The sequence below is a fragment of the Typopeltis vanoorti genome, chromosome 11, assembly GCF_054136105.1.
Source record: "Typopeltis vanoorti isolate ZY-2024b chromosome 11, IOZ_Tvanoo_1.0, whole genome shotgun sequence".
NCBI lineage: Eukaryota > Metazoa > Arthropoda > Arachnida > Uropygi > Thelyphonidae > Typopeltis > Typopeltis vanoorti.
Genome location: NC_143559.1, coordinates 10,842,959 through 10,857,714, shown reverse-complemented (window position 1 = coordinate 10,857,714; position 14,756 = coordinate 10,842,959). Strand labels below are relative to the sequence as shown.

Sequence of the window (14,756 nt, the reverse complement as noted above, 5' to 3'; positions counted from 1 at the left end):
ACTAGTATTCTAACAGATAATCACAAACAACCATGCTTACGGCGGGATTCGAACCCGCAACCTTTTGGCTGGAGAGCGGATAAGCTAACTACTCGCCAACCAGGCCGGCTCCACCACTCAAATCCGCCAACAAGCGAACCGCATCATCTACACCAACCCCATCTACTGCCCACCACCATTAGTATTTTCACAGATAATCACGAACATCCATGCTCACAGTGGGATTCGAGCCCGCAACCTTTTGGCTTCAGAGCGGATAAGCTAACCACTCGGCCAACCAGGCCGGCTTTAAAAGACTGCAAAATATTGCTGTCTTTTAAAGAAAAGACCGGACTGAGTTTTGCTAGAAACGAAGTCAGCATCAAAGTGAAAGAACAGAGTCCTATGATATACCATAATTAATTAATAAGGTACAAATAAAGATTCATCCACCATCACACAAAACATATGGAACGAGAGGGAATGTGGGTAGCGCAATTTGAAAAAAGCAAAGCGATTGCCATATGCAAGATGACGTCTGTTGACAGTCCATGGCCGAATTCGTACTGGACGACCAATTTAATAAATGGGCAATAAATGTTTTGAGTTTAGAAAAGTTGAGTATATTACCGTGATTATGATGCAAAGCGGAAGAAACGAAGAGGCTAGATATTTGTTTTTTTGTAGTGATGGAAAGAGATGATGGGCAGATCGTAAAGCAGGACTAATATGTGCCACACAAATGTGCCAGATCCCATCAAAAGCAACCACTTGAGTTTAGAGTTTTCGATAGTGTTGGTCAAAATGTGGATGACATATGCAAGATGACGTCTGTTGACAGTCCATGGCCAAATTCGTACTGGACGATCAATTTAATAAATAAAGTTAGGATTTTTTTTTTTTTTTAAATTGACCAACATTATACTCCACTAAAGTAGCAATGAAGTGAAAGAGCCAAGACAGAGAAAGATACACGTTCGTTTGTTATATTCATGCCAAGAAATATTACAAGTTCAATTTTTTCAAAGAAGAAAATATCAAGCAATAATACTTGAGAGAGGAGATAATTCCGAGAAACGTAGAATTCATTTTTTAAATTTTTAAAAATTTTTACTCTCTTTTAAAATTTTTTAAATTTTAAAAGAGAGTAAAAAATGTGACAAAAAAGCAGAAATGAGCTCTTTTGCACGATTCAAAACAACCGAAGAAATTGTCATCTGGAATATCCAGATGACAATTTCTTACTGTCCAGATTAGACAAGGTTTTTATCTTCTTGACGAAAACTCAAAATGGGCAATAAATGTTTTGAGTTTAGGAATTTTGGAGTAGATTACCGAGATTATGATGCAAAACGGAAGAAACGAAGAGGCTAGATTTTGGTTTTCGTAGTGATGGAAAGAGAACGATTTGAGTACGAAACAGGATCAGACAAAAACTTTGGAAAGACCAGAAAACTTGATTGTGTTATGAGTATTATGCAAATGTACTGCATAAAATTTAGTTTTTGTGTGATGATTTCTCTGCAGTTGTTTCGAAGTTGACGATGAACTGAAAACGAGATGAAGATTTTGACGAAAGCCTGCTGCAATAATATGCGTGATTTTTCTTTGTATCAGCCTTAATATACTTCTTAGAGGGCCACATCTGGGCGTTTGATGCTAAAGAAGACCGATTTCTGGCCAGACCTTCATAGACTATCCAGTTGTGGACCGATCGCTATCTTCCTTTGCAACAAGCCGATTTGTATTATCACGTGACCACCATTTTCTTTGGTCTAATTTCGAGGCATGCACTGACATTTGGTCTTCGGTTAAGAACACATAGGTTCGAATCCCATCTGAAATGGAAGAAATCTTTATAAGGACTTTCCAAATGAAAACGAGATAGCCAGTCTCATAGTGATAGGATGCTTTCAAATCTGTTTCTTTCATTCCACAAAATAGACAATTCCTGACCGAGTACACAAGCAGTTAACAGACATAATGAACTCATGTCGTGTATTTAGTTGATTTGGCCGTCATTCCAACCGATCTGCAGTGGCTTTGAGGATACCACTAACATTTGTATGAATAGGTAATGGTTGTAACACACATTATCACATTTGGCGTCCAGTCTTTTCCGAATAAAAGATCCATCTGCTCATCCAGGCAGAAAACTTTATCTTTTTCTTATATTCAAACCCTGGGTTTTAAAGCGACTACAATTTGAATCCCGGGTTTCGAAAAAGCATTATCAGGTTTTTTCAGCTGTAGGTTGATAAAATAAAGAATATCATATGAAGGTGTCGGGGTTTTCCAAATGAAACGATTTACATCTCGCAGAGCAGGCAAACACTGGCCAGAAGGACACGTGTAATTTACAGGCACAAATAAGCATACGATTATATTCCCTCTTTCCAATAAAGGAATATTCATTTGGAAATTGCGGCTGCGAAGGACTGTAAATACTCAGATGAAAATCAGCAGTACTTACAGGTATTAAATCATGATGCACGTGTCAATGTTTATTTTTTAAGGGTTTAATTATGGGACTTACAAATGTCTGGGGAAGGGGAGTTTAATGGAACGAACAACTATTCCTTTTGTAATATTATTGGCGAAACTAGTAGGAATTTTTGCTAGAGTTCTGGTTTGACTCCACGGTGTTGTGTACTCGAGAAATATTACGCAACACAAAATATTATTCCGATGTCTCGTTTAGATTTTTATTCGCCTTTTCTGATGTTCTTAATGTTATTATGACCCTTTGATCGCACTGCACATCCTTTCGTGCTTATTTACCGTTTGTTTACGTAGGCGTAGAGACGTCTCGGGTTGTGATGAATTGGAGCGTGCCGACGCTAGCAATCTCATTATGTACAGCGATTATAACTGAACTGGGTATACCTGCCCGTCACCATATGACGCTCTAAAGGACGGAAAAACCAACTGTTCGTCTTTGTGCTTACACGCCTGAAATGCAGCACATGTTTGAAAACATTGTCGGATTTTTTTTCTCCTTGATACGAGTTATGTTATCATTATATTTATATTATTATTCTAATGATATTCCCTGAGCCTCCGTAGCTCAGTCGGTATAGACGGAGCCCTTTGGTCGGAAAAACCTGGGCTCGATTCCCATCCATAACGTGAGGAAACTTTATCTGGTTTCGTTGAAAGGTTTCACCTTTCGTTGAAAGAAACCCGAGTTTCCGGGTGAAACTCTGGTTTTTCGTCCCTCAGAACAGGCAAACCGGCTCGTGGACACACACACAGATTTACAGTCAAAAATACCTACTTAAAATCCCTCATTGGAGAGTTCAACCAATCCTAAGAGGCGGATGAGAAAAATTAAGGGTATCCCACACAACAACAACAATGCTATTCTCTATATTTCTTTAATGTGTTATTAAACCTTATATTCGTCATTTCATTCTACTGAAAAGCTTCTTCCCTTAAGGTATTAGGCCTATTTGCCTGTTACGGAGCTATCCTTAGCCCTTCAAAGCAGTACCTGTCCCGAGGATAAGGTGGCTAGCCCTATGCCTCCCAGTATACCCTATGTTGTCTGTAGATGCGTGTTCACGGGGCTGGTTTGTCTGCTTGCGGGAGGAAAACCCTTCAGTCCACGCCCAAGACCGGCTAACTTGGCTGTGACTGAGAAAGATTCTTAAGCTCTTCAAGTCGACGACGAAAATGGAACCCAGGACACTGAAAAGCTCTGAGTTCGAGGATGCGAGGAAGCGTTATAAACACTGAAGTTTGATTAGTCGGTCTATGGGAAGGTTTTCCCAGTAACTCTAGTTTTACCTTTCCCAATTCGGCTGTAGAAGACACACAATCCGCAGGCCGAATTCAGTTGCCTTCGTAATCTTGGTTGTTTCAGCCACCCTTCCGCAGAACTCGTTATCCAGCAACTGAATGACGTGCGTGTGGAGTAAAGTACTTGTGTCACTGCAATATTATCATATGCTTTTTTCTTTTAACTGAACTCTGATAGTGTCAGGTGTGTTATTTTTATGCCTTTGATGGAGTAAATTGGTGTTGTTACGTCCATTCATCATCATTGGTTCTAACAGGAACTTTGTTATTCTTGGATTTCGTAACCATACTTCGAGGATAAGGTGGTTAGCCCCCTTGAGCTATAAAAACCCACTACCTTTGAATGAGACCGCCTAACTCACTTCCAGTTGAAAACCTCTACAAAGGTTCGTTTCCTAGACTGGATTCGAACCCGCCTGTTTCTAAACAAAAGGCTTCATCTCTACTGACTGAACCACAGAGGCCCGTTGTTACATTCATTAGAAGATTATTTTTAGAGAAAGGCATAGAATAATATGGGTGAGACTTGATACTTTATCGTGTTCCCACGGGAAATTCTGTCGTATTGTAGCATTGGAATTGTGTGATTATGGAAACATTATTATTATCACGTGACACTTCCAGGAAGGTCAAGGACTGATCGCGAGAGGGCACACTACTCTACTTCGCTAAACACATCTGATCCTCTCCACTACTACTTAATTCTCCACTACGACACTACTATCATCAACGCCATCTACCGCCCATCATCACCACCAACAACAGTATTTTTTGTTTGTAAATTGCGTGTGTTATGAAGGCCGATATTTGTCTGAAGGTCGATGAAGGTCGATTTTTAAAGCGTCATATAACCTTACACTACACGTCTGACTCAGAGACTACGTAGTGAGTACGGAGTATTTCTCTCCCTCCTTGGATGATCCCACCATTTTAATGAATACGTAGTATGAATCATGCCACCATTTATACGGTGGATAATTGGTCTACGACCAATATCTTCTGCTTACATTCAGAACATGAAGCAAATCAAAAAGTAATAAATAAATAATCAGCTAACGCCTTTTTGTTCCCGCATAGGGAATAGGCGAGGCCGTTTTTGCCCTGTCCAACTTTTAGGAGACAGAAATTGGTGTGGGTTCGGCGCCCGATTTTCTTGAGTTTAGGGGACAAAAAAACCGAGTTTTCTAGAGAAAATACCCGCTTGCCCATGCCAGAGATCGACTAACTCGGGAACCGGTCGAATCAAGGCTTAGATGTTCATATAGCCGGCGACTAGATTCGAACCAAGTCTTTTGTTGTGCGGTGAAGTGTCATAAAGTGCAAACGCGACTTCTACTGAGCTACACAGGCTCTTCCAAAAAGTAATAACTATACTTTTTGGTAGAATGAAATTGCAAATTGCCCTTTCCCAGTTAATACATCGCCAGAAGGAATACTTTGTCAATCTCTTATACTAAATATCTTTAAACCGGTGATATTCCTATAATGAATCTCTACTTGGTCGTCTGTCAACTATTTAGACAGTACTTTTCGTTATAGATGAAACATTGTACTTTGTGGCATATTAATAATAATAATAAAGTTGTTTGGGCTCAGAACATGGTTACTAGACTTTTACTCACCCCAGTGGCGGCTCATGCCTTGAAATCGTGGGGGTGCTGCAACTTTCGAAAGATACATACACACTGTAAGTACAGTGTATACGTGTTTGGATAAATTATCAAAATTATGGTAAAAATTTAAAAAGAAATTAAAAATGAAAAAAATATTGTTTATTATCAATAAAATTATACAGTTTGGTACAATTCAAAATTATTTAAAAATAAAATCCATTCTTCTTGTTTTGTTTCATGAAAAAATATTGTTTATTATCGATAAAATTATACAGTTTAGTATAATTCAAAATTACTTAAATATAAAATCCATTCCTTTGAGTGTAATTAAAGGAATGAATTTACAATTTTTGGACATTACAATTAAATCCTTTGATTGTAATGTCCAAATATTTAAAGAGACGGAGTAAACACGATAAACACTACGAACACTCTACCACTGGCGCAAACTGCATATAAACAACAGTGGAACTGCGACGGACATGCCGCATTACGCTAATAGCTCGTATCTCACTATGACGTGCATATGCTTGCGCGCGTAGCAATATGACACTGTGGTAAACACACTGCTGATAGCGTCCTTCGCCTAAGTGCTACAAGATGGATTTTTATTATTTTTATACAAAATAAGAGAATTGTATAGGAGTGTTGATGATAAAATTAAATATTATAAAAAAATTAATTAATAAATATATTTATATATCGAGTAAAATTGGGGGTTCAGTTCCATAGTGTATATGTACGAGCCGCCCCTGACTAACTCATTCCTAGTGCCCATAGGAGGATTTCCAGATTGTGCTGTTCACGTAAATTTTACCCCCCCCCCCCCCCCATAGTGACTCAAACCATTTTAGCTGGTAAATATAGCAATATTTGCCGAAGTTAAGATTATGCTTTCCTGGGAAAAAAAAAAAAAAAAAAAGACGTTTCACTTTGAATATTATTTGTACAAGAGAAATGTTTGAATTATTTTCAATTTTAATTACTGTTTTCGTTTCCATCTTTCTTGTGATGTTGATTGACTAATTTTTGAGTGTGGGATATTTTGGTGTTCTTCTCCTTTCCTCAGATCTGTGGCCACCCTTCTGGTTATTTATCCCAGTAAATGACAGGAGAGGTTGCAATAATATAACTGTAAATTTTGCAATATGCAAAAATTGCATTAGTTTTGTGCTTTAATTTTTCATGAATGTTAAGGACACACACACTCTCTCTCTCTCTCCCTCCCGTTTTCTATATTTAACATTTCTTGGAACTATTCGTGTAAAAACATTCAAGATGAATATTTTCCGTTAAAACCTCATTACTAATATCACTGACGCAGCTTCACGCTAAGTGCTGTTCACCACTGAAATGATTGCACAGCTATAAGCGGCTTCCTCTTTCGGAGATTTCGTGTCCGTGACAATGATTAATTCGGAGAAAATGACCTGTGTTACTCATTGCGCAGTGAAACCACTCACGTGACAAAGAACCCGTAGAGTAGGACTACTAACTTTCGAAGAGGATATTACTCGACGTGGGAACTTGCAATCACCGGATGCCGATATAGTTTGGACTAAAGCTCCTCATTCAAATATTGCGAATACATATTTAGTCGAAATGAATAGCTGCATACGCCTTCTAATATACAATTCGTACTCTATGAGCTTCTGAATACTGATTTTAATTATATTAATTACATATAAAAAGAATCTCACATATTACAATACGTGGCATCTTGAATTTTCATATTGTAATATGCGGTACAAATTGCACATTACGATACGAATGAACCGGAATACAAAGTATGCTTATTTAAATTAAATAAAAATTCGTATTTTCTTGAATGGCCCTTTACTATCATTTGTTTAGTTCTAGAATGAAGCTTCAGTTCTGTATATCACAGCTTTCAGCTTTATACTTTTTTTTTTTAAATGACGTTTTTATCTAGGTAATGCGTAAAGTTAGACAAGAAAGTTTTGTAAGACCAAATGATATCCTTGGCATATTTCTGAAAAGTGTGTGTGTGGAGGGGGTAATGAGCTATTATTATCAATTAGTTTGCGTGCATAGAAAGGTGATCAACTAGATATAGATATAACAGTTACACGTGAATCGCATCTCTGTTTAGATAGTAGACTGTTCTCACTTGATACTAATTAAGACTTCAAAACGAGATCTGCTTAAAAATGTATCCTGCATGAATGTAAAATTTGATGCCAAGCATGCATTGGTTATTGTGTTGATGCAGAGTCTGCGCAGTTTTAGCCAAATTACGTCTACAAGTTCAGTCGGTTGTCTTCTCTCTGAAAGAACAGAGCAAAGTGTTTAAATTATGTTGGTCTAAAATTTGCACACTGCTGTTGAAGCGGAAATTATTGAGAATGGCGTATCTTAAGTTACTTTGTTATTAGAATAGAAAATAACATTAATTTTATTTCCTTCTCATTTTTTTTTTCAATTTTTCAAGTGAAGATAACCACCACTAATTGAATTTTTCTCTTATCTTTCTGAATTGCTGCATTTAGAATTTAATGAGAAGTATTTTAGGATAAAGAAACATTTTAGAGATAGAAGCGGTTCTTTTTATCTTAAAGTTTACGATAACCATCAAGTGGTATTCATTCCGATGGAGTTTTTTAATAATCGCGTGGTTTATTTTACCGAAATGCATTCTTCTGTTATCAGTGTAAATACAGCTATATCAAGCAATTGTATAAGTATCTCTATTAAGTTGCATTTATTTATTAAAAATTCATTTGGAAACTCGAGCAACTTCTTATGATTAATAAACTCTAAACTGCAGATGGGAGAAGCGATGCCTTTGTACTTAGTTCATCGATTAGTTCGTTTCCTGCTGTCTGCTTGAAAAACGAAATCAAATGTATTTCCTTCCATGTGAAGTCTTCGGGGTGTGCCCTTACATTATTTAGAGTTACAGGGTGTACAGCATTCCTGGGGGATTTGAAATATTGCAAAGATATAGAGCTTTAAAACTGCAGTCTTATAGATATTGATTGGCCATTTCCGAATGCATGGTCCAGCTTAAATTATTTATAAATTATACATTGTGGAACCAGTATTGGGTTGTTAATTATAAGATATACTCATGTATGGTTCAGACACTTCTATATGAGCATATTAGGCATTTGTATATACTTATACCTCTGTCATCTTATAGGATGACAGAGGTATAGGAATTAGAAACTCATAGAAGCCTTGCGAAATTTAAATTTTTTGGTAATGAAGATGAATTCTAAATTCAGATGGAGAACTAAAAAAAAAAAAAAAAGTGAACTTATTCCCTTTCGTTTGTTCTTCTCCCTAAACCCTACTTTTCCCTACTATCTAAATCGACTGCTGGACAAAAAAAAGGGATTTGTGTTATGCAATCTTGTTTTGAAAGAAATCAAGCAGCATGCCGAGATGGGAAATCATTTCGTTAAATGTGCATTTAAAAAGTAGAGAAGAAAAGGCGAATTTAATTCCCAAGAAATGGTTCTTAGTTATAAAGACAAGATTTAGAGAGTTGAAAGCACTCGACACACCGAACTACCAGTGTGTTCATTTGGTGCAATTCATTTCAATTATTAATGACGGCATTAATTTGGAAAGCGAAAACACGGAAGGAAATATCCAATAAATGCGGTGGCACTAAAATGGAAAAGAAAACTGTAATATTCACGTGGAGAGAGAGACAAAACCAGGAATGACATGTGGATCCCGCACTCTCCTTCTTGTGGACAGGCAAATAGATTGTTATTAGCTCAGGTAATTCTGCTTGTCTTGTCTCAGACTCTGCGGGGCCACTCATGCAACCGTCGTAGTGTTTGAATAATCCTTTACGGGAGCATTAATGGGAGCTCACTTTCCGGTACCGTTCTGCGTAATCTGTTAGCCAATTATTACACAGCTGTCAGAAATCCTGGAGGTTTTGTTTTCGAGCCATTTGCATTCTAATGTCGCTGAGCGAGCGAGCTTTGTTTACGAGGATGGTTGTGGTCAGAATGCGCAGTCCACATCGCAACGTTTGTCACGGCGTTGAGCTCGGGTAGTCAGGGAATTAAATTCTCAATTGTGTTTAGAAGAGTAAGCCCACGTGAAGCATGAACTCACCCTTGCGTAACGCTCTTTCTTAACCTTTGTGTGTACCGCATTAAATCTCAGATTTAACTGAATCTTTCAGGACGATTGCGTTGACGTTTCTGTGGGACTGGGAATGCGGGGGATTTTTTTTTTCCCTCGTAAAAATATAAGCTTGTTTATTTTTAACCAATTTCCTTCATCGCATTGCATATTATGAAAGCTGGAACTAGATTGCCTGCTCACGTGATTTTATGCAGAGATCACTTTGATGGTATGTATTTCTAACTCACTTTGGCTAACCCTGAATCTTTACTCTGCTGTTTAAACGTGTTCCCTATATTTAGACGTAGCTACTATTAAGATCCGAATACGCAATGCATTAATCTCAAAACACTGGTCATTGTTTTTCGAACTACCTCCAGAAGGCTTCAGCCCACCTGGGGTGGCAATGGCTTGAACTTCCGATAAAAACTTTATAAAATTTGATTCGAACATTATTAATGTATGCGTTTAAATTTTGATACAAGAAGGAGCAGTCTATAAATTTTAACCAGAATTAAATATATGGTCATATTTTTTAATTAAATACATAGCAATCATAATTGCCACATGCTTATCTTTTAGATACGAAAACGCAAAGCGTAGAATTAAACAAACCGACGATATTATCTTGAAGGAACGAACGGCGTAAATGTGAAGTAGCTGTTACGTTGTCAGAAATGCTTACCTTTCAGTTTTTGTGGGCGTTTCTCTAATTCTTTTAGATGGATTTGATCTTCCCTTTACGTATGACCGGTTCATTGTAATAGAATTAATGATAGCAGCACACTTTGTCGGAAAATTGAAGCAGTTGCGTGGTTGATCGAGTTTAGAATGCAAACACACGATTTTCTGTGATTACTGGAGTTCCGGCTTACTCCTCATAGAATATTTGGTTTCGAAATTATCCCCCCCCCCACCTTAGATTTAGAACTTTTTTTACAGAACATTGCAGTCCAAATCTCTTGAATGACCGCGACTATGAATATGTATGTAATCTCTCTCTCTCACAGACACACACACGCGCGCACAATAATATGCATACATGTCATTTTGCTGACTGATACTCCATAACGTGGAGACTTCACCTTTTAATTGCGTTTTGTAGTAAGAACAACTCGCAATGTTTTCTTTGACACCTCTCTTTGGGTTAAATTCTCCGCAGAAGAATGGTACTCTAAAATGAGGTAATTTGTCGAAATAACGACTTTTAGATAAAGAGTAAATAAACATCTTTAAGGAAACTGAAGCGTTGATTTTTCCAGTCGTTTTCTGCAGTTCTTTCCGAACAAAGATGTAATTTCTCATCGCAGTCGCATTGGAAAACAAGAGAGCTGAAAACAGCATCGCTTAGCTCTTAAATTCACTTCCTTAAATTCGACACATTTTGTTCCTTCAGAGGTGTAAAAGACAAATAGGAAATTTTACTGTGGTAAATCCTGTTTACCACAGTAAAACCAATCGCTTAGAAAGATGACTCGGATCACTAAATGTCAAGAGATTTTGATTCAGAAATTAGTATTTTACAACAAAAATAAAAACTAGTTTAGTTCCATTTTGGATCCATTTAAGGCGTTAGATTTTCAAGTGAATTGAAGAAACACTCGAAGTATGAGACTAAAAATTTTAGTCGCAATTTCTTTGAAAAATAATTTCAAAGAAAATTAATTTTTTAAAATGTTTCTGACACGGCAAATGTATCAGCAAAATGACAAAAAATGCAATAAACTTTGTCTCTCTGATTCGGATAAGAAAAGAGAATCTAGACAAGGGGTTCCCAACCTTTTTGTTTCCTAGAGCAGTGCTTCCCAAACTTCTGCATGTCAGGGCTCCCTTTGCAAAAATTAAAATATTTCATGCCCCCCCTCGAAAAAAAAATCGTAATAGAGAGATATATTATTATAATATTTATTGTATTTATATTCAATGCAAAACATACACAGCGAATATTGCAAAAATCAAATGCATGTGTTACATTTTTTGCCTCTTACCGTTTGGGTCTGAAGACGATGCGGGCTGTTCTGGTAAAATATGAAAAACTGTCTTTTTATTATTTTTTTTTGAGACTGTTTCTGCTTCTTCTAATTGTTCGCGGGATTTTTTTATATTTTTTTATCGGCCATTTATCCATCTCAGGGTTAAATTTTTTAACGTAGAATAGATCAAATAATATCACCACTTACCGATACTGGCACACCACAGACTGATAACATGAAATTAGTGAATATTACCTGAATAAGGGAATCCCCGGACCAGGAACATTTTTCTCTTTTGTGACTTTTCTCCCTTTAAGGAATTAATCCTAACTCGAAACAGACAGCAAAGGCAGGTTATTAAAACGTGCATATAATTGGTGCGGTATTAACAAAAGATCGCACAACCGAAAGATAAAAGTATAGCTGACAATTGAGTTGAAATGCTAACTCTCTTCAACCGAATTCCATATGTGAAACTGCCATAACATTCATTATATATATAAATGTAATATATATAACTAAGTAATATATATATATATATATATATATATATTATTTAGTTTTAACACTTTTACGAATTTTAACACGTTCGGTTGAATTTTATTGCTGCCTTGGGAAATCGAACTCACACACATCTAATTAATAACAATACTTTTTTAGTTAGATACTGTGTTTGCCCATGCAACATATGGTGTTGTTTCAGTCTATATATACAGCATAGTTTCTGTATGAGGGGACATGTGATTCATTAATTAGTGTGTTTTTATGCCAGTTGTCTCTAATTGCACTATTTGTTGAGAAATATATTACACAGACTCCTCATACCTTATTCACTGCCATAATAAAAGTACTTGTTTTTATTGCCTCTGCAGTATAGTGGTTGTTAGGGAGGGGTGTTGTTTACCACTGTAAGTGAGTTACTATCTCCCTACATGAACTTGTTGTTTAAGCTTTTTTTTCAAGTGTGAAGTATATGCGAAACTTTTATTGTTAACAGAAGACTAACTCGGATGACAGTGATAATATAAAATGAGTTTTGATATGTATATAAAGTCAATATCAACAGTCCCTGATTACGAACGCGTGATGAAAGAGACAGGAAGATTTGGAGCTTCCCTGGAGAGCATTCGAAGTAAATACAATTAACCACTGCTTTGAAATTAAACATATGAATAAACAATATTTACTAATATTCATTAAGCGTCGAAATACGCAGTAAGCAAAGTTTGTGAACCAACACCAATGTGCGAATTTTTCCATTAAAATATAAAAAATAACAAAAAAGAAATAATAAAAGTTAAATACTTTTCTTTTAAAATAAAAAAAAATCTAGTTTGTCTTAAAACATTTTAAATTTGTTTTCATTATTTCACGGCCCCCCCTCAACAAAACCTACTGCACCCAAGGGGGCCGCGGTCCACAGTTTGGGAAGCGCTGTCCTAGAGCATATTCTAAAATACCGATAGGGCGACGGGCACCATCTATTTTTTCAAGCAAATTTTTTGAATTCGTTTGTTAAATGAATACATACAAAGTTTACATTATAATCAAATGTTTTATTACTTAAAAGTTTACATTATTTAAATATAAATATGTAAGTTAGTGTGATCTTTGGCATTGCATTTCATTGGACAGTGCTTCATAATAAGGAGAATATGATGATATTCCAGTTCTTAAACTGGAATGAACAACTTCGAATGCGCGTCTACTTTACATTGTATGCGTTTCATACTCGTTATGTGTCATTAACGCATGCGTCATATAGTATGCCATGAATTGTTGCGTGATTATTTCAAACTATACAGCACACGGTTGAATAGCGGCGGGCACCCACAAATTAGTCGACGAGTGCCATGGTGCCCGCGGGCATAGGGTTGGGAATCCCTGATCTAGACCAGCGCTTCCCAAACTGTGGGCCGCGGCCCCCTTGGGGGCCGTAGGTTTTGTTGAGGGGGGCCGTAAAGAAATTTAAAATGTTTTAAGACTAAGTAGATTTTTTTTATTTTAAAAGAAACGTATTTAACTTTTATTATTTCTTTTTTGTTATTTTTTATATTTTAATGGAAAAATTCACACATTGTTGTTGGTTCACAAACTTTGCTTCCTGCGTATTTCGGCGCTTAACGAATATTAGTAAATATTGTTTTCATATGTTTCATTTCAAAGCAGTGGTTAATTGTATTTACTTCGAATGCTCTCTAGGGAAGCTCCAAATCTTCCTGTCCCTTTCATCACGCGTTCGTAATATTGACTTCATATACATATCAAAACTCGTTTTATATTATCACTGTCATCCGAGCTAGTTTTCTGTTACCAATAAAAGTTTCGCATATACTTCACAGATGAAAAAAAGCTTAAACGAGTTCATGTGGGGAGATAGTAACTTGCTTGCAGCGGTAAACAATACCTCCCTAACAGCCTGTAGAGGCAATAAAAACAAGTCCTTTTATTATGCCAGTGAATAAGGTATGAGGAGTCTGTGCAATATATTTCTCAACAAATAGTGCAATTAGAGACAACTGGGATAAAAACACACTAATTAATGAATCACATGTCCCTTGTACAGAAGCTATGCTGTATAGACTGAAACAAAACCATATGTTGCATGGGCAAACACAGTATCTAACTAAAAACTATTATTGTTATTAATTAGTTGTGTGTGAGTTCGATTTCCCAAGGCAGCAATAAAATTCAACCGAACGTGTTAAAATTCGTGAGTGTTAAAACTAAGTAATATATATATATATATATATATATAACGAATGTTATGGCAGTTTCACATATGGAATTCGGTTGAAGAGAGTTAGCATTTCAACCCAATTGTCAGCTATGCTTTTATCTTTCGGTTGCGCGATCTTTTGTTAATACCGCACCAATCATATGCACGTTTTAATAACCTGCCTTTGCTGTCTGTTTCGCGTTAGGCTTAATTACCGTAAAGGGAGAAAAGTCACAAAAGAGAAAAATGTTTCTGGTCTGGGGATTCCCTTATTCAGGTAATATTCACTAATTTCATGTTGTTAGTTCTGTGGTGTGCCAGTATTGGTAAGTGTTGATATTATTTGATCTATTCTACGTTAAAAAATTAATCCTGAGATGGATAAGTGGCTGATAAAAAATATAAAAATAATCCCCAGGAACAATCAGAAGAAGCAGAAAGAGACAAAAAAAGGACAGTATTTCATATTTTACCAGAACTGCCCGCATCGTCTTCAGACCCAAATGGTAAGAGGCAAAAATGTATTATATGCATTTGATTTTTGCAATATTTGCTGTGTAT

General features: G+C 36.4%; 1 protein-coding gene across 2 annotated transcripts in view; it reads left to right on the top strand.

Annotated features, from left to right (window-relative positions):
* The window catches only part of LOC150101300 (neuronal acetylcholine receptor subunit alpha-10-like), a 337,428-nt gene that overhangs the window by 85,972 nt on the left and 236,700 nt on the right, over nucleotides 1-14,756 (top strand). The window lies entirely within an intron of this gene.